The following is a 14398-nucleotide window of genomic DNA, read 5'->3' on the forward strand; positions in this document are numbered from 1 at the left end:
ACAGAACTGACTCTCAACGGAAACAAGTTCTGGCCAACTTTGGCTATCACTAAATGAATAATTCCCAGAACTATCAGCTATAAATATGTTCATCCTATTTCCAGCACCTTTTGTGAGAGTCAGAATTTTCATCAATGATAGTAATGGAGAATACAGGAATATTTAGAAAATGATCCATTACATGTAAATAAAAATAACCAATTGCGCACACAAACGTATTAATTTCATTACAATGATGCAAGTAATATTGTGTAACTTGTTTGCTATAGTTAGCAACATTTGGATTTATTACATTCATTTATGTCTGTAACATTTTTCTTAAAAACAAAACAAAAAACACACACACAGAAAAAAAAAAAAAAAAAAATACTTTCTCTACCATTCAGCACCCTGATTGAAACTTGTTACAGTTTTTGAGAAGAAGAAGAGGCAGAAAATTATGACAGAGTTTGAGTAAAACTCTCCTAGATAGCAACATCAGTAATCTTCCCCAGACAGTCGAGTATATTTGAGTAGGGCAACTTTTCTTATTAACATCAATGTAAATGGTCATCAGGACACAATGACTGCATACACGTTTCATTACAAAGATACAGTAAATGCTTTCCTAATGATACACAGCAACTGAGAGCTGAAAGCTGTGCATTTTTCCCAGTTCACTTCCTTAACAACTGTTCTAATTTTGAATGTGCTCAGAAGACTACGTAAACATCACAGACCAGATAAGCATCCCTTGAACATTACTCACTGAGCTACTGCGTCTTAAATCCTGTTTCAATACCTCAAATATACCTATGTAAGTTTTCTCATGTTTGAGTAGATTTTAGCACTATACTACCCTCCATCTAATATTCCTCCTGAAGTCTCCATCAGCTTCTGTTACCAATGTATCCAACTGCCAAAGATATGCAGTTCCCAGCAATTTCTAATTTCCTGAAAAACGTCATGATTTAAGCATACACGGAATCCCATGCTTGTTAACAAACCTACCTGGGAATGAAACAAAAATCACGGTAACTTTCCCCAGTCCAATTTGGAGGTCAGAAACATGGAAGTTTGCCTTTCCTATCAGGAAGACACTCACATTCAAAATGGAGCTTGCTGTTTGACATAATAAGGTCAAATACTGAAGCGAAGGGCAAGAGGCATACAGATTCTGAAAATCACCATATCGAGACAAGCTTTTCCAGTTGAGGAAGAGCTGAAAGCCTGGCCCAAACAACCTCAGCAATTAGGTCACCTTCAGGGGTGCCTCCCTCTTCAGATCTTCCTCCTCCTGTACAGCAGGAACACACTGCTGCCCTGGGAACAAAGTTTTAGGGAAACCCAAGGTTGTATCAAACATACCAGAAGCTGACCCAAGGAGGGATACCTGTTCATTTTTTATTTGGCTTAAATAAAAAATGATTATATTTATTTATCACATAAAGAACCCCATATTTAAATAATTTAATGTCTTTAAGATGTAGAAAAAAAATGGCCAAAAATTTAGGCTAAAAATATATGAAAAAATGCAAGAAGCACCCTTTTAAGCATATCTATATAGCCTGAAAGCATGCATACTTCTTTATAAGGTAGGCTTTTACAATACATAAGTAAACATAAACATTCACCTATTGAGTAGGTACATATTGTAATTAAATAGTGTCAGAGAGAATCCATTGTCTTCCTTTGAGCACGCAAATACTAAGCGGGAACTTCAAACAGCACCTCAGCTATTTTATGACCAGAAAATGGTAGCTTCCTATTTGAAAATTTATTATTACACTTTAAAATAAGGACTAAGAAAAATAATAAGTGCTACGGTCCTGTAATATTACAGTGCTTGCAAGCTAAAATTGAAACAAACAGCTGCGCTGCCCACTCTTCCTGGGCTATCTGCCTGAAGGGCTTGCAAGCGTTGCAAGAGGCTACTCTGAGAAAGCCACCTGTATGGTTTCCTGTACTGATAAGACTGAACTCTCTCTTCACGTCTTGTGAACATAAGAAATGTATGTTTGTTGCATGAGAACACAAGCAGAAGAAATAAAATTGATGCACAGTGTTACTGTTCTTGGCTGATAAACCGAGGAGGAAAATAACTCCAGTTTATCTCTAGCAATATGGCGAGGCTAAAGATTTGTTTCCAGTTGTGAAGTTTTTGAAATAGTTACATGTAGTCAAATTATGAAAAATTCCTTAAAATGTTTTAGACAAATTGTACTGTAAGAAATATCCACAAGCCAAGATCCACCTATTTCATAATTAAAAGCTTTTGAACTTTCATGAATATTTAGCATGCCAGATATACAAACTGCGTTCAGATTTAAAGAATTAACTTCTAAAGACTCCTTAAAAACAAATAAACAAAAAAATGTCATAACAACAAGAAAATGACATAACCAAGCATTATATTTATGCTCATACTTCAGAGGCAGCAGCTCTGAGACCTGTCAATGGGCCAAGCAGTTTTCTGCCTGCAATTTTTAGCAGGGACAGTGGTACCTGAGGAGGTAAGTTCTTCACTCTAACTTTTCCAGAGCCGTAAAAATTCAAAACATTAGAGCTGTACATCACCAAGTTTGTACTCCCCACTGTGTATTATCTTTTTCAGAGTTACCGACAATATTCTGTCTCCCTCCTGCCTAGTTATTTTCCCTTCCTTACACAATCAGCCCCCCATCAGAATTTCACAGTAGCGTGTGTGGTCTGGCTGGGGTGGAGATAAGCCTTCATAGCAGCCCAAATGGTGCTGTGCTTTTCATTTGGGGCTAAAACAGCAATGGCAACACTCCTGTGCTCTGGCTACTGCTGCACAGTGCTTGCACAGCATCAAACCTTCTCTCCCCACCCTCCCCAGCAACTTTAGGAGCAGACACAGACAGGACAGCTGAACCAAGCTATCCAAAGGGATATTCTGTACCCTATGATCTCATGCTCAGCAATAAAAACTCAGGCAAAGGAGGTACAGGACTCGGGGGGGAACAGTCATGGTTATGGCATGTCTTCCCAAGCAACCATTACATGTGCTGAGGCACTACTTGCCCTAAAGTGTCAGGCAGACGCTTGACAATAGGAAGCAGTGAATTAATTTATCTCTTTGCTTTTCTTGGGCACACAGCATTTGCCTTCCTTATTAAAGTGCCATTACCTTGATCCACCAGTCTTCTTGCTTTCCTTCTATTTACTCCCCATCCCACAGGAGAGGGGAGTGCACAAGAAGCTGGGTGGGTGCTTGGTTGCTAGCCACAGTCAACTCATCATTAATAACTGATTTCTTGAAAGAAATGGAAACGTAAATTCTTCAGAGATTCTCTCTACTTTTTTGTACTTTCAAAGACAAATTGCTCCCCCCTACAGCAGGGACTAAGAATATTCATATTTCTTTAATACATTAATCAGAATCAAGTTTCCAAATACAGACTCATAAAACAATTATGTTCAGCATTCCTTATCAGTTTCAAAAAAGTGGTTGAGTTGACATAGTTTGTCCTTAAGTCTTAAGAAATATTTGAGTTCACCACAGTCACTATTGTGCAAATTCATTTACTTATTTTCATAATTTCCTCAGAATCTGATTTACAAGTGGAAAACTGAAATTTACTCTACAGATCACCTGATAAACTCTTCAAAGTCATTGACTCATCAGTCCACGATTATCTGTTCTTACTTTATGACCAGCCTACAACTAATATTCAGGCCTGTAATATGAGATTCAGTTTCTTTTTCAGGTCAAACTTTCAATATGACTTAGGGCAAGCAAGAGTAACAGATGGCTCAGAGAAAATGCATGCCAGAGAATAAAAGATGAGAAAAAAGATGAGGGAGGTGTGTAGCCCATATCCCTAAGCCATGATCCTAAGTTCTGTATACAAGGAAAGGAGAAAGCCATCAACTTATCCCTCCCTAGAATACATCAAATATAATAGTTCTCCATTTGCCTCTTAGACATGTTCTCTAGCGTTAGGGAGATTCAACAAACTGAAAAAAGAGCACAAGATTCTCTTCACATCTCAGAAAGATTTGCTCAGCTAGAGGCTGGCCACCAAACTCTAGTCCATGCTTTACCATACTACACAGAAGACATCAACTGCCCTTTCAAAGACAAACAAAATGCCCAAGCAGCCCAGAACACTGTTGCCTAAGTCTTCCCTTTCTCTCTAGCCTAATGGATTTTCAATAAATTATGCAAAGTTGTACACAACTTCCAAGTGGAATATTCTATGCCATTTCAACACAATTACCTCAAGGAATAGAGGGCACAGGAATCTTCCCCACCACTGATTAGTTCAGTAAGCACTGTTACCACAGAACCAAAGATCACAACCTCCATCACATCTTTGAAAATCTGCACAAAGCATTGTACTGGGTTGCCACAGCCAGCAGCCAAGCACCCACACAGCCGCTTGCTCACCCCTTCAGTGGGATAGGGGAGAAAGTACATAGAACAAAAATGAGAAGCTCATGATGGCTGGGTTATGGACAGTTTAACAGGCAAAAGATAGACATAGACAAAAAAAAAAAAAAAAAAAAGCAAAAAAAAGAAACCACAGTGTCCCACAGGCAGACTATTCTCTGCCAATCTGCAAACTGGAGACACCTTAGGACCCAAACTCCCTCCTCTTCCTTCCTCCTCAACTTCAGCTTTCATGCTGAACTTGACACTACACATCACCCAGCCTCTTGCCCAGCCTACTCACTGGGCAGGCAGAGTGGGAAAAAGAAAGCCTTGACGCTGTGCAAGCACTGCTCAGCAGCAGCCAAAACATTCGTGCATTATCAACACTGCTTTAGCCATAAATCCAAAGTGTTATGGCTATGACGAAAGTTAACTCCAGCCGAGCCAGATCCTTTGTGCAAAGATCAAACTCCTCAGGGAGAGGTGAGCGTAAAGAAAGCTCTGACAGTAGATCCCTGTATGGACTGTGCTTGCAACAAACATGAAATTGCTCATGTCTATAGTGTGATAAGGTGTTTTAAAAGCAAGATTGAGTAAATACAGAATGCCTAACTATTGTAAGAACATTTACATACGCATATATTCTTATAAACATGTAAGAATAAGGAGGTACACAATAAAACTGAATGTTAGGTTGAAAACAGTATCAAATGGAAAGCCTTTCCTATGCAGAGCATAATTAAATCTGGGAATTCATTGTCACAACATGCCAAAAAGACTCGAAGTTCAAGCATGCTCAAGAAAGGATTAGACAAATTAGTGGAACTCAGATAACTTTGTAGATATTGAACCAGATGGCTTATAGGCAGCTCATCAGATATTTAAAGCACTGACTGCTGAAGGACAGTATGAATGCACTGTATGTTTTCTTTTTTTTCCCCCCAGTACATCTAAGCACCTGCTATTGGCCACTAGAGAAGGCAGAACTCCATGGTAGACAAATACTTTGTTTGAAAGCAGGGAGGTCTGGGGTCAGATGACAACAGAGATTCTAAGGATTTTAATTTCAGATTTAGTAACTTCACGACTCTCAAACTGTTTGTGGGTCCAACCATTGGTTCCTTCTCTTCTTAGCTCAGACTTCGTCTATCACATTTCTAACAACCCATTACAGATCTTTTGTTAAATGGATTTTCATCAGGTGAGTACATCCGCACTACAGAGTAGAGTTTGGTTTTAATTCTTCCTCTACACATCAAAGCATGATTTTGTTTAATAAATACTGTATAGACTAAAAAGCGCCAAACACCAACTTCACCAACTGTTAGTAAAACACTCTACTAGGAAAATTTCCTTCCATGAGTCTGTATCAAGACTCCATTGTAGCGCTTATCTTTGTTATGCACGCAGATTCTAGAAAGAAACACCAATTTAAAAAGATGCAGTGGAGGATAACAATAACGACCAGCCACAAGACAACACGAGACAACATTACCTACTAGGAAAGGTTTAACGAATGTGAGTTAATTAAGTTACTGGGAAAAGAAACGCTGATAGCTTTCAAATGCATATGCAATGGCTGCAAAAAAGGAAGGAACAAGAACATAAAAGTGTGCATTCCTCTTCTCAATTTAAAAACAGGTAACTTACATAAGTATCACTTCAGCTTTAGCTTCAAAAGAAAACAACTCCATAAACATAGAACTGCTGAACAAAATACTGTTGTCTGACAATTTAATTCTCACCTTCTCCCTACTTTAGTGGGAAAGCATGTAATAGTGCTCCGATCTCTTCCAAAAGGCAAGCTAACTTCTCAAGAAGACTGATAAGGTCTAATGTGTAATTTACACAATCCATAAAGGTCCCACGACAAAGCACTGATGACCTAGATGGGATTCTGTCAGTGTTCCTACAGAAAGGGGAAAAGAGTTCCTCCATATACTTACACACCTAGATCCAGGACACTACAAGTTCACTCTACTATGGCCAGAAACAAGTCAGATACAAAGTAAATTGTTTTATTATGGTGTCTACTGAAAAGCAGAGTATGTTTACTTTAACTCAGAAGCTCATGCATACAATGTGGTCTTCTGATCAAAGCCAATTTGCATCCAAACTGACAGGGAGTTAGTTTGTTTTTCCTAACAACGTGTATCTGTAACCTACCCCATGGATGTCTTAGCGCATCTCCTCCGGAAATTGGATCTTTAACTTTTTTCTACTACAGTAAAACGTCAAGTAAAGTCCAAGTTTGAGTCCAAATGGGCTCAAAAAGTAAAGGTAACAAAAAAGTAAAACCACCTGCAATAAGCATCTTCAGAATTCTGCAGATTACTGGTTCCATTCCAACAGTACTATTTCAGGCAGTCCTTGAAAAAAGATTGGAAGGGGTCTGTGCAACTGTAAGTATGTGGAAAACAAGAAGATTCAAAACTGGTAAAAGCTCTCAAACAGGAAGGTTCTGTGGATTCCATCACAACAGGCTCTCCTGAAGCACCTGAGCGGTAAGCTGTAGGCCACCACTGACAGCCACACGTTTTACAAGCAAAGCCATCAGCCTACCACTACCAACCACGATGAACCCAACAGTGAATAAAAAAAAAAAAAAAAAAAACAAACAAAAAACAACACCCCACACGGCTCGGTTGTATTTATTCCCAGTGCTCTGCGTTTATTAACACCAGTACTAAGCACCGAAACCACCCAACACCGCCAGCGCCGCTTCCCACTTGACAACACGCCCGTTACTCCCCCTCCAACGGCCGCACCCGGGTTAGAACCGACGGGGCGCGGAGCGGAGCGGAGCGGGAGGGGCCGGCGTTTGCCTTCCACCGCCACGCCGCTGCCGGGCCAGGGCACCGCGCCGCGCCCGTCAGCTCCGCGGCGTCGGGACAAGGCCCAGCCCCGGCCCCGGCCCCGGCCCCACCGCCCCGAAGCCGCCTGTCCCCACCCGAGGCCCGGCGTCGAGGCCCGGGTTCGCGGCCCGCCCGCCCGGTAGCCCCCGCCCGCCGCCGCCGCCGCCGCCGCCGCCCGACCCCCGGCCGCGCACCTGCCTGACGGCCGGCCCGTCCCGCTGCCGCAAAGAGCCGGCGTGGCGCGGCGCTGCCGTAAAGCGAGCGGGCGGGGCGGGGAGCTCCCCTCATGGCGCTTGGCCTTCGCTCACGGCGTTGTCTGCTCCGTACCTCACCGCGGTGCAGGTTGCCGTGGGTGGAGGTTTCCCTCTTCATTGCTCTTTTTACGTCGCTGCGCGCTTGCCTCGTTCCCTCTCCCGTGCTCCTGGGGAGCGGGGTGATCCCAAGGCGCTGTGGTGAAAGGAAGCTGAAGAGCAGGCTGTGCAGAGGGAGAAAGAAGAGCGAGGAACATAACATTTTAGGGCCAAACTACCCTGAGGGGGAAAAAGATGCTCACTCTGAAGTGTTTGGATGCCTCTGCAAGTACTAATGGGCTCCAAGAGGCTTCCAACTGGATAATTTTTAGCATTCAGATAATTTATTAAGAATCCTTAAGTACCTTTTCTGTTCATATGAAGCATGCGACGCCAATTTATTCTAAGATCACAACTGCTTTCATCTGTGTATGATGAAGTACTCTTTTCATTAAAAAACAAACAAACAAAGTATATGTCTGTGTTTATTTGTACAGTTGAGGGTATTCAAAAACACACTCACCAAAAAGACAGTGACATACTCTGGCCCTTGCTGAAAATTACACAAAGCTTAGAGGAATCTTAAATATCTTAGGTTTGGTAGGTGGCTGCACGGAACAGGCCGTAGAGTTCTTAGAATGCTTTTAGTGATTCACTAATAAAAGCACTGGAGTTTCCCAGTTTTTACCAGTTCTATTTGATTGTCATGTTATAAAACAACTTCATAGTGAAACTATGCAGGACTAGCAAAGAAAAAGTATTATAATTAGTCCTTTGTGAGTAGATGCTGAATACTTAAAGGGTTTCATTTTTTGCAGGATAATTTTTACAACCATGTTCTCAAAGTGAATATGTATGTTGTATAAATACAGTATTTTACATTTCTAGTGTGTGGATTTATAAGCTAAAGTTATATGTAATTAAAAAAGAGCATCTTCAAAATACTCATGAATTCTTCAAATAAGCTGTTTATATTTTTAAGGAATGCTCTTATACTCTTTCTGAGCCCAGCTCTTCTATGTAGACTAAGGCCTTGTCATCTGCATATTGTTTTCCCAAAGGTAGCAGGAAATTCCATCAAAAACTTGTGAGTCAAAGCTGTCACTTGCCAAATACTCCAGATCCGCTCTTCTTTCCTGACTTCTTGAAACACATCACATAGCGGCAACCTTCCAACCTAAAGAAACCAAGTTGTTTATTCTTATCAGAGGGGGAACTGAGACAAACTTTCCCACATGATAATACTTCCACTTGTAGATTGCAAAAAAAAAAGTATGGTTTTGTAATAGAAATAGTGATATAGAGATGCTTAGTAGTGCAGGGTACCATTAAGTTTCCTTTAGGATGTATTCTACAAAGCTCAAATTTGCAAAGGTGTACCTTAGCTTTGCAAGCTCATGTTACCCATGGATCTCATAAATTCACAGGCTTTATCTGTGTTGCACAAGATCTTATCCGTAGGCAAAAGAGAACTCCTTATATATACATCACCGAGAATTGACTTTCAATCCAATTATTGTTTAAAGAGTATAACGGTCCAAGTTACGTACTAGAGAAAAGTCTCTCTCTTTTATAATGCAGCTAAAACCTTCCTAGTACCTGCCCTTTTCTTTTGTGTTACGGTCACCTTTCAAATGTTCCCATGGATCCTAAGGCTGTTCCTCTCAAGAAGAATGCAGGAAGGGTTTACAAGGTGTTGTCAGCATCATAAAGTTACAGAATTACAGAATGGCTGAGGTTGGAAGGGACCTCTGGAGATCACCTAGTCCAACTCTCCTGCCAAGCAGGGTCACCTTGAGCACATGGCAGAGGATCACATTCAGGCAGGTTTTGAATACCTCCAGGGATGGAGACTCCACAGCCTCTCTGGAGAACCTGTGCCAGTGCTCTGTCACCCTCACAGTAAAGTCCTTCAGGATCATGTTCCCAGTGGGGGCTTCTCTGCCAGAAGGAGTGTGATGTTGATGGTTTCTTCCAACCCTGTCTTGTACTCTGTTTGTGTTTATACATTTTCATAACACAAACTACTTCCTTCTCACTGGCTCCCAGCTCATCTGAGTGGCACAGCAGCATTCCCAGCCCAGACTGACAGAAATGACTATTATTTATTTATTATTATTATACAACTGCCTTAATTTGTCAGACATCTACTGTATGTAGTATTTACTGAGTGTAGAATTAAACATGTCATATGTTAGTCATTTGACTAAACTGTTAAAGCGAGATAAAGCTCAGACTAAGACAAGCATGGACAAATTCTGAGACCCTGCAATTTCAGGTCAATACAAAGACTGAGGTCTTGTACTAATGGGAATATAAATAATAATAATAATAATAATAATAATAATAATAATAATAATAATAATAATAAAATCACATTTACTAGCTTACATTTGTTCCACATCTTGGAAAATACTGAAAATTTACATTTTTGTTGCTCTTTGGTTTTGATTTGATTTGGTTTGTTGTTGTTGTTTTTTGACATTCACTTCCCAGCAGACATTGCATGCAGAATATGCATGCATAAACCTTGCTACGGGCCTTACTATGACCTAGCTTTCACAGACCTTAAATGTAGAAAAGGTTGTACATACTAAGTTCTACAACTATTCCAAATTTAAAATCACTTTTTAAACAAGTATTTTAATTAAGTAGCCTATGCCCTCAGTTGTATTAATACTGAATATATCAATAAGGTGATGTTTTACAATAAAGCTCTTATCTGCTAGATTGTTTGTGACCTGGAAGTTCCAGATATTGCATGGAGTTCATTTTATTAAATGCAGCTGGCTTAAAATAGGCTTACTGCTCAAGTACTCCAAGAAAAATAATCTGATTTTCTTCAGTACAAACTACTACTTTTTTTTTTTTTTTTTTTTTTTGAAAGCATATAGTATATAAAAAATGATGGGAAAAAAAATCATAGAAAGGACTTTATCTTAAAAAAAATATATGCTTGCTATACAGAAGTATATTGTTGTATATTGTATATTGTTCGCCAAGAAGGGCGACGAAGCTGGTGAGGGGCCTGGAGAACAAGTCCTACGAGGAGCGGCTGAGGGAGCTGGGCTTGTTCAGCCTGGAGAAGAGGAGGCTCAGGGGCGACCTTATCGCTCTTTTTAGGTACCTCAAGGGAGGCTGTAGCGAGGTGGGGGTTGGCCTGTTCTCCCACGTGCCTGGTGACAGGACGAGGGGGAATGGGTTTAAGTTGAGCCAGGGGAGTTTTAGGCTAGATGTTAGGAAGAACTTATTCACTGAAAGGGTTGTGAGGCACTGGAACAGGCTGCCCAGGGAAGTGGTGGAGTCACCATCCCTGGAGGTATTTAAAAGATGTTTAGATGTAGAGCTTAGGGATATGGTTTAGTGGAGGGCTGTTAGCGTTAGGTTGGAGGTTGGACTCGATGACCTTGAGGTCTCTTCCAACCTAGGAAATTCTGTGATTCTGTGATTCTGTGAAGTCTGTGTGTCAGCTCATATTTTACATTTGCTTGCAAATCAGTGGAAGCATATAAGGTTCTGTCCATCTCATCCGAAAATCAGATGAATCACACTGTATAAGAGTGCCTGTGCTCCTCAATTGTTCCCAATGCAAAGGGAACATCAAATGACCAGCTCACAAGTAGATATTTATATATTAATATAATGTCTGAAGTTAGCTAAAGGGAGTTATACAAGAAGAGTACAATTTCATCCTCTTTACAAACTAATTTTGACAGAAATGTAAATTATGAGGTGAAAGTAAGAAGAATTTGCTCTTCAGGAAAATAAACATTTTCCTTGTCATTTCTTCTTAAATCATTCTTTTGATGTCTGCACCTTAACTAATTCCTTGTTTATTCCCTTTTGTATTGTGCCTAATCTTTGGCAGCATTTCAATATTCTGTAGTATATAGAAATACAGTTCACAACATCCTCTCCTTTGTTTGTTATGCCTTTTGCGAGACCAATAAAAAGACCTAAAAAACTCTCTCTGTCTTTTGCATCAAATCCTTTCAGCATGGCCATGTGGCAAGTTCAAACTTAAATTTTAGAATAAGGTTTTGCTGAACTAGGTCTGAAATTACAGTACGGGAAGCAGGAAACATCCAATTTTGTTTGCCAAATTTGCAGGAGTTAATTCACTGCTGTATTCTGTATTTCTAATTTTATGTGTTTATTAACCAAGCAATACTGCATTTGGAGCTAAACAAGGGTTATTGACAAAACAATGGATACTCACAAGACCTGGTTTAAGGTCACTGTGAATGCTGCCAGCTGGTGACACTTGAATTGCTATCTACAAAAAGCATTGTAATATAAGGGCTATTCAATTGACTCTTTTGTTTTTAATGACTAAAATAAAACTAATGTTAAGATGTGAACCATGAATTTTGCAGCTGTTTGAAGTGTACTTCAGATTCAGGAAAGACATAGGCTAGTCTTTAGAATGACTTTGTCTTTACTTTGAGATGAGAAAACTTCATTAAGTCCAAAAATTTCAACAAATTCATCCTTTGCTGAAGTTGTAGGACAAACCTGATGGACATACTTGACTTGTTGTTGATCTCTGCTGTGATGAGAGTATCACGCATTCAAAACTCAACTGCTCTCTGCAGATGCCACTGTTACCAAAATTGGGAGAATTTTAAATCAATGTTATTATGTGGAGATAATGCAGCTTCCTCAGAGCACATCCAGAATCTCTATTGCCTGTGATTACAAAGTAATCATTGTGCGCAGCCACAACTGCAATGCTAGCAAAAGTTGGTGTGTCAGAGACACTGTCATTCAAATGAGCTACAATTCTTTACCGTCATCTTTTCCCCGTGGCTTTTAATACTTCATTTAAAAGTCACACAGACATTGTGAATCATCTGTAGGTTCTTAAAACTTAATACACAATGCAACATAAGAAAATACTGCTGTAGTAGCCACTGCTACATAAAAATTCATAATTCAAATTTGTTCTTGGAGACCAGAGCTTTTTTAAATGTAATGCAGGCAACATAAAGGGTATGTATTATCTCAGTTATTACTGGTTGTTCTGCATTGTTCTCCGGCTTCAATCTAATGGTATTATCTTCCACCGGATATGAATGTATCTTGGCTTAACGCTCATTTGCTCTTCTTTATCATAGTGAATTTTCAGAGCAATCTTCTATTTTGTCCTGAGTGTTTAAGGTTAATTAAGCAGCATGATATTCTTCTTTCTGTGCTAGTGAATATAAATGTAACTATAATAGAAAGTATGTTTCTTGTTAGTCTCTATTAACAATTATCTGTAAAAATTCTTAAATTTATTTTCAAGTGCAGGAGTATTAACTGCTTCACAGGTAAGAATAAAAAGTATAGAAACATCACACAAATTTTCATAATTTAACAGTATTCTAGATAATGGACAGGTTTTCTTTCAGTTGTTCAGCCTAAGTTTAATCAGTTCCAAATTTCCAAATAATTCCCACTGCTACAATTATGTTAGTGCTAACAGAGGTAATCATCTCATCATAAGTGACTTCCCTTACACAACAGTTGAATCAGGACCACATTATCATCTCTCTCTCTCCCTCTCTCCCTCCCTTTCTCTCTTTCTCAATCTCTCTTACTCTCTCCCTCCCCTTCAGAAAGCTATGACCTTCCATTTGCTTTTTAAATCAGTTTAATGGAAAATGAGCCTGAACTTAAATAACATCAAAAATATTTTAAAAGATTTACTAGTATTGATTTAGAGAATGAGTTTTAAGTGTCTTCTTTATCCATAGTGTTTCTGTACCTCAGTCATGTTTCTAGTCTAATCCATGCTAGCATTTCAAGATGACTGCACTGTGTGTCAAGCTTCCTGAATTTGCACTGACATATTTTCCAGCTCTGTATCAAAAGGCAATGAAGAAAGAAAGAAAAAAAAAAAAAAAAGAAAAAAAAAGTAAAACAAATGGAAACATCATTTTGCTTCATCAGCACATCATTGTGAAGATTAAGAAAAAAAAATAAACACTTTATTTTATGAAAATTGCTATATACAGCTCCTTAAAATTACGCAGGTATAGAGTAAAGATTTGTAAGAATATGGGAATGTATGTTTGACACAGCCACCTTGTTGTCTTGGTGAGATATATTCACAGGTTCGAGAACTTCCAAGTTACCTAAGCTTTGATACAACAATATCTTGGTGGAGGCAGATGATTTTCTGGAGAATGTGTTGGGTAAACAGTCAAAAAAGTATAGCTGTAAGAACAGTTAAGCACAAGGAGAAGTCTAGAACTGAATCTTATGTTTCATACTTTGTTAGATTATTTAATTATGCATAACATAAGAACTAAACATGGTCAGGGATTGAACCTGCTCAGAAATAGAAGCAACAAAAAAAAAGGGTGTTGAACTGAGGTATATGGTATTCTATTTCTTGTTTTTCTTCCTCATTCTTTTGCAAGTGATTTTGAACCATTCATCGAGACTGCACGATAAAACAATTATACTGTATATATAAATTGAGAATGGTGTTGGAGCAGACTGCGCTGAAATGTTGCGTTGCTGTTGTCAATAAGCTGGCTTCACTTCACACCTGTTTAGACTGGTATGGATTGCTAATACCATAGAGACAGATTTGGAACCTGCTGGGTGGACTCTACCAGTTTTATGATTTCTTTGATCTTTATCTATATTTGTGTATGCCCTGGTGGCATATACAAAAAATGAATGAATAAATAAATAAATAAAGTAGAACTAGTACTTGATCTGAAGTATATTATTACAATGATTACAATGATTCATACTTTTAAAGTTTTCTTTAATAAGTTTCTCAAAGGAGTGTGACCAAAGAAAATAGTTTGCTGGGGAAAAAAAATAGTATCAATATCTCATCTCTAAAGACTGGATAATGATGAAGAAAGAGAATTGTA

The 14398-nt window shown here is 39.1% G+C and overlaps 1 protein-coding gene across 3 annotated transcripts in view; it reads right to left on the reverse strand.

Moving 5' to 3' along the window:
- ASCC3 (activating signal cointegrator 1 complex subunit 3) overlaps nt 1-7613 on the reverse strand; it is a 280258-nt gene extending 272645 nt beyond the window's left edge. The window contains exon 1 of one of the 3 annotated variants that reach the window (XM_032184137.1): nt 7561-7613. The gene's annotated coding sequence lies outside the window, so the exon portion shown is untranslated. Of the gene's footprint in view, nt 1-6679; nt 6701-7427; nt 7471-7560 lie in introns of those variants that run through there. The other 2 variants (XM_032184135.1, XM_032184136.1) reach the window with 2 other exon arrangements.
- Between the last annotated feature and the right edge of the window lie 6785 nt (nt 7614-14398).

This window comes from Aythya fuligula, chromosome 3 (assembly GCF_009819795.1).
Source record: "Aythya fuligula isolate bAytFul2 chromosome 3, bAytFul2.pri, whole genome shotgun sequence".
Taxonomy (NCBI): Eukaryota; Metazoa; Chordata; class Aves; order Anseriformes; family Anatidae; genus Aythya; species Aythya fuligula.